The sequence below is a fragment of the Hevea brasiliensis genome, chromosome 15, assembly GCF_030052815.1.
Source record: "Hevea brasiliensis isolate MT/VB/25A 57/8 chromosome 15, ASM3005281v1, whole genome shotgun sequence".
Taxonomy (NCBI): Eukaryota; Viridiplantae; Streptophyta; class Magnoliopsida; order Malpighiales; family Euphorbiaceae; genus Hevea; species Hevea brasiliensis.
In genome coordinates this window covers 64,614,466-64,621,024 of record NC_079507.1, presented here as the reverse complement: position 1 = coordinate 64,621,024, position 6,559 = coordinate 64,614,466, and positions in this window count along the sequence as shown.

The following is a 6,559-nucleotide window of genomic DNA, read 5'->3' as shown; positions in this document are numbered from 1 at the left end:
AAAACTAAAAATATTTGAGTCTACGAATTTTTCGAAGTTTTTGGAATTTTTCGAATTTTTGACCTCGCTTGGCCCCGAGGCAAAGTAAAAATTCAAAATTTTGTATCTCAAATCGGACCGACCGAATCGAACCGATCGATTGGACCGCCGAATCGGACCGCTTTTCTTTTTCTTTCTTCCTTCTTCCTCCCGCCGACCTCCCCTTCTCTCTCTCTTTCTCTCTCCTCTCCTCCCTTGCCGCGCCACCTCCCTCGCTTCCTACCACGGCTGCCCTCCTGGCTGGCCGCAGCCGACCGGCCGCCCCAAACGCCAAAAATGCGCGAACATGGCGCGATTTTTTGACTTTTGATTTTCTAAAAATCCGCCGATCCCACCAATCGACGTCTTGTGTCTAAACTCATCTACTCGACGAGAGCTTTTCACATACCAAGAACACCAAATCCATCAAGCGCTTGTTCATTTTTTGCTCGAGAAGTTTTTAGCCCATTTTGAATTTTGGGCTAGATTTCTCGCAAACCATGAATCCCACGAGAAAACCGAGAGTACCCTAGCGCTCCACTTGTCGAGAGCTTCGCGGCGACATAAATTTTGAATTTTTTTGACACGTTTTTCGGTGTCCCACAACTTCGCATGAATTTTTCGAGCATTTAATGAGCTTAGAAAATTCTGAAAATTTATGTGCTAACTCGTGTTATGGGCTTCGTAGGTATCCTCAATTCGTGGAAATTCGACATGATCGTGTCCGTGAATTTTGCCGCATGCACTACACGAAAAGTCTCGAATTGACCGAGGTTTTGGCTACCCCCATTGTCGATGTCCCGCGGCCCCAAAGCCTAATCGCAAAGGTAAACCAACCTTACTTTTTCAAAATTTTCTAGTACTTAAATAGGATTAAAAATCCATAAAATATTCGTGGTAGCTCGTAAAATTATGATTCTTTTTGCAATAGCCTAGTAATATTAAGGATCAGGCAAAGTTTTAGAATTTTTAGAGTTGTTTAGGTACTTTTGCAAAAATGATCAATTATAAGGACTAAATTGAAATTTTACATATTGTGATGGATGACAGATTTGATGGGCTCAAGAGGGCTGTGTGATGTGATTGAGTTGTGATATATGGATTGTGAGTATAGAAGTGTGTTTTAAGCCCTTTTGTGTTGGTAGGTCCTAGGTACGCAGGAGACTGCCGATTTTCTGCACGACTTAGACGCATTTGGTCTTTTCCTTGTTGTATGGAGTCAAATTTATTAAATGATTGTAATAAGATTGTCAGTGAGCGAGACACCTTCTTCCTCCGCCATTACTCCTGATCACCGCCAAGTCCGTGAGTAAAATATTAATTTTAATTGTGATTTCACTATTATTATATGTTCACATGCCCATGCATCACTTATATGCATATATCTATGTAGATAAACTTTAGGCACGATTTATGTTGCATTCATAATCGTGAAAGTGCCATGTATGTTGTTGTGGTAATTTGGAGTAGGTGTGCGTGGCATGCGCAGATGAGGTGTGACTATGGATAGGACTGCAGACACGCGCTTGAGATCTTCACGGACCCGGCCCTTCGGTAGACACGCTTGAGTTCTTCGACCCCGATTTGTTATTAAGTGAAGTCCGAAATCAGTTCTTCACCGCACCAAGTTGGATTTAAGAGAGCTATATAGGGGATCAGCTCCCATATATTGTGATTGATATTACAGGGTGTGTGAGTGCTCCAAACTACCTTTTTGCTGTTATGATGTGAAAATATTGTTGCTGTTGCATTTCACTTCACAAGTTGCATTAGTTTTAGATAGTTATAGAGATTATGGTTAAAATTGATATTTTAATCTCTGAGTCGAACGCCACTCTGCTCAATATTTTTCAGCCACAGAGGATATTTTTGAGGTTAACTCGCTTTTCTCCTCAAGTCGCTTATCAATATTTGTGTAATTTATAAACTCCTAGAATTTCTCGCATGTGTTAGAAACCTTCATTTAAATTGGGCTTGTAATATAAGTTCTTATTGTGGACCTGTAAAATTATTCTATGCATGTTTGATGGACTGGATGAGGGAGCTGAGCTCCCATTTATTTTTATGATGATATGAGTATGTGGAGGGTGAGCTGAGCTCCCCAATGGATTGTATATTGTGTTTACAGGTCGGGTGAGTCAAAAACTCCCCGTTGAAAGGTCCACTTTATGGCCGGACTGTCACGACCCAACCTATGGGCCTGACCAAGACTAGACTCTGGCCACCCTAAAGCCCCGAGGCCCAGAGTAAGCCTTAACTATTCATTAACCCAACTCTAGGCCCATTTGGGCCCAATATCAAGAAAACAAACTGACAGAGTCCTACCATAAAATGGACTTTCCAACGGGAGTTTTCGACTCACCCGACTGTAAACACAATAAATAATCCATTGGGGAGCCTACCACCCTCCACATACTCATCAACATAATAATAAATGGGAGCTCACTCCTCATCCAATCCATCAAACAGATTTAAAATATTAAGTTTACAGTCCAACATGAATATAATATTACAGCATCAATTTCAAATAATTACGCTAACACATGAAATTCTAGGAGTAATTAAAATTACACAATATTGATAAATAACTCATGAGGTAAAAAGGCAAAGTTAACCTGCACAAAATATCCTCCCGTAGTCTGTGAAAATTTTTGAACAGAGGAGCGTCGACTTAGAGTAAAATATCAATCTTAACTATAATCTCTATAACTATCTCAAACTAATGCAACTCAGAGAGTGAAATGCAACATACACAACATTTTCACATCATAACAACAAAAAGGAAATTTGGAGCACTCACAAACCCTGTAGTATCAATCAAAACATATGTGAGCTGATCCTCATACGCCTCTCTTAAATCCAACCTGTGCCGAATTACTCAAGCTCTGACTTCCACTTAATAACCAAATCGAGGGTCCCAATGAATTACTCAAGCCGTGACTACCCTCAAGGAACGTCCCAAATAATTACTCGCCGTGACTACCCCGCCCCATCCATAGTCCACACCACATCACACGCACGCCAACGCACGCATTAACCGCTTCCAAATTACCACAACAACATCCATGGTACATCAACAGCTATGAATGCAACATAAATCGTGCCTAGAGTTTAACTACATAAATATATGCATATAAGTGATGCATGGGCATGCCAATATATAATAATATCGTAAATTATAATTAAAATTAATATTTTACTCACGCATTTGACGATAAATTATCGTGGCGGTGGGCGGAGGAAGAAGGTCGGCTCTATCCGATAATCATATTACATTTATTTAATACAATCACTCAATGCAAATAAAGAAAAAGACCAAATACGCCCTAAGTCGTACGAAAATCCTACAGAGTCTCCCCTATACCTAGACCTACCCAACTCGCAAAAGGGCTAAAAACGCACTTCTATACTCACAATCCATACATCAACAGCTCAATCATATCACACAGCTCCTCCGCCCATCAAATCAATCATCCATCACAATACGCAAAATTTCAATTTAGTCCTTATTATTGATCATTTTTGCAAAAATCGCCAAACAAGCTCTAAAATTATAAAACTTTGCCTCATGTCCTTAGCAATATTACTAAGCTATTGTGAAAGAATCGTAATTTTCTAAGCTACCACGAATATTTTATGGATTTTTAATCCTATTTAAGCACTAGAAAATTACGAAAAACTAGGTTCGTTTACCTTTGCCGATTCCGACTTCGGGACGCGCCGACGCTCGACAATGGGGCTAGCCAAAACCTCACCAATTCGAGACTTTTCCGCCACGGTCCGTTCGCCCAAATTTACATCTTGGCCAATCGCCGAATTTCCACGAATCGAGGATACCTACACGGCCCATAACACGGGGTTAGCACATAAATTTTTCAGAATTTTCTAAGCTCATTTAATGCTCGAAATTACATCGCGGTTCCGTGGGACCCACCAAAAACGGTGTCGGAAAATTCAAATTTATGTCGCTAAGCTCTCGATGAATGGAGCGTCGGGTGGCCTCGCTTTCTCGTGGATTCACTTGCAGAAATCTAGCCCAAAAGTCAAATGGGCTAAAATCTTCCCGAGCAAAAATCTGACAAACCGCTTGATGGATTTCGCTCTTGGTGTCTATGGAAAGCTCTCACGAGTAGATGATTTTAGACACAAGACCGGCCCAATCGGTGGCCGGATCGACCGGACGGCCGAGAAATCGAGCGACGCAAGGCCAGGGAGGAGGAGAGAGAAAAGAAAGAGAAAAGAGAGGGACGACGCGCGGAGAAGAAAAAGGAAAGGAGCCACTGATTCGACCGGTCCGATCCGTCCGGCTTGATTCGGCTCGATTCGAATACAAAATTTTGAATTTTTATCGCCGGACCAAAACGAGGTCCAAAAATTTCAAAATATTCCGTGAAACTCAAAATACGAGACTCCAAATATATTTTTAGTTTTGCCACGTGGTCTTTAAATTAATTTTTAAAATCATCAAAGTTTATATTTTCTAAAATCGAACCCGATTTTTAAAATCCAAAATCTCAAAAATTCCTAAAATTTAAATAAAATTAAAATATCAAAAATACTCATAAATAATAAAATTTGGGGTGTTACATTCTTTCCTCTTACGTAAAATTCGCCCTCGAATTTTTACACAAGGCGTAATAAAACACATGATTATGCATTGAACAAGTAAGGGTACTTGCTACGCATGTCCCGCCTCGACTCCTGTGCACTCTTCCACCGATCGACTCTCCACAAAACCTTAACCATAGGACTGCTTGGATCTCACTGCCTCACTTGGTAGTCCACTATGGCTACAGTCGCTCCTCAAATGTCAAGTTCTCTTTTAGCTCTATCACATCCTATCAAAGATATGAGAAGGATCAGAATGTATTTCCGAGCATGGAGATGTGAAACACGGATGAACATGAGAAAGGTTGGGTGGTAGCTCCAACCTGTAGGCAATCGCTTCCAACTCTATCAAGAACCTCAAAAGGTCCGATATACCGAGGTGCCAACTTGCCCTTCTTTCCGAATCTCATGACTCCTTCATTGGAGATACCTTCAGAATACATACGCCATCGCAAACTCCACATCCTCTCCTGGGTCTCGTAACTCTTCCGCTTCATCAAAGCCGCCCCGCTGCTCGATTAAAGGAACTACCTCAAGTGTACCGCACTAGGTCTACATCATGCACTTCGCTTCCCATTTCTCGCCCAACACAGAGGAGACCTACACTTTCTTCCATATAATGCCTCATAGGGTGCCAACCCTACCGGAGTGATAATTGTTGTAGGCAAACTCACTGTAGCTAGCCGCCATCCCATCGACCTCCAAAATCCAAGACACTCATGCGGCATGTCTTCCAGTTGTTTGATCGCCCTTTCTGATCGCACCGTCTGAGGGTGGAAGGTCAGACGGTTCAATCAGGTGCCAAGTGCCTCCCGCAACTTTCTCCAAAACCGAAGTGAATCGCCCTCTGCCGATATTATGGAAGCCTAACCCATGCAATCGACTATTTCTCGAATGTAGAGCCGCATACTGTACTACGTAGTATGTAGTCTTTAAGGTAAGAAGTGAGTCGATTTGGTCAAGCGGTCTACAATTACCCATATCGAGTCATATCCTCGCGTGGTACGAGGCAACCAAATACAAAATCCATAGTAATCATTTCCCACTTCCATTCGGGATAGGGAGCTCTTGCAGCTTCCCGACGGTCTCGTGTTCAAACTTCACCTTCGACAAGTCAAGCACTTGGACACAAAGTCGCTATGTCTCTCTTCATGCCATTCCACCAAAGAGCTATCTTTCACATCATGGTACATCTTGGTGGAACTCGGGTGGATATCGCATGCTGTATAGTGTGCCTCTTGCATGATTTCATTCCCGAGGTTGTCCACATCGCACACATATCCTAGAACCTTGCACTAGGGCGCCATCATTGGCAAATCCAAACTCACCACCTTCACCTTGTCAGATCTTTCTATGATCTTCATCAATTGTTGGTCTCAGGCCGGGAAACTCTAACTCGCCTCAAGTCCGCCTCACCGAAAAGTGAGCCAACAATACCCTCATCCGAAGATCTAGGATTAGACCTCGATCCATCAACTCATGTACTTCCCGAATCAATGGTCTTTTCTCTCAAATGTGCGCCAAATCGCGTAAGATTTTCTCGCCAAGGCATCCGCCACAACATTGGCCTTCCTGTGGTGGTACCGATGGTGCAATCATAGTCTTCGTAAGCTCCATCCATCTCCTCTGCCTCAAGTTTAAATCCCTCTCTTGGAAGATGGACTTTAAACTCTTGTGGTCGGTGTATATCTCGCACACGTCACCGTACAGGTAGTGTCTCCAGTTTTTAAGTGCAAAGACTACAGCCGCCATTTCCAAATCATGGGTGGGGTAGTTCGCCATGCCTCTTCACCGCCTTGAAGCATAAGCCACTACCTTTCCATTCTGCATCAAAACACACCTAGGCCAACTCGAGGCGCCACAAGACACTACAGATCCTTCACAACTCACAGGTAGTGTCAACACAGGGGCAGTGGTTAGACACTCCTAGAGC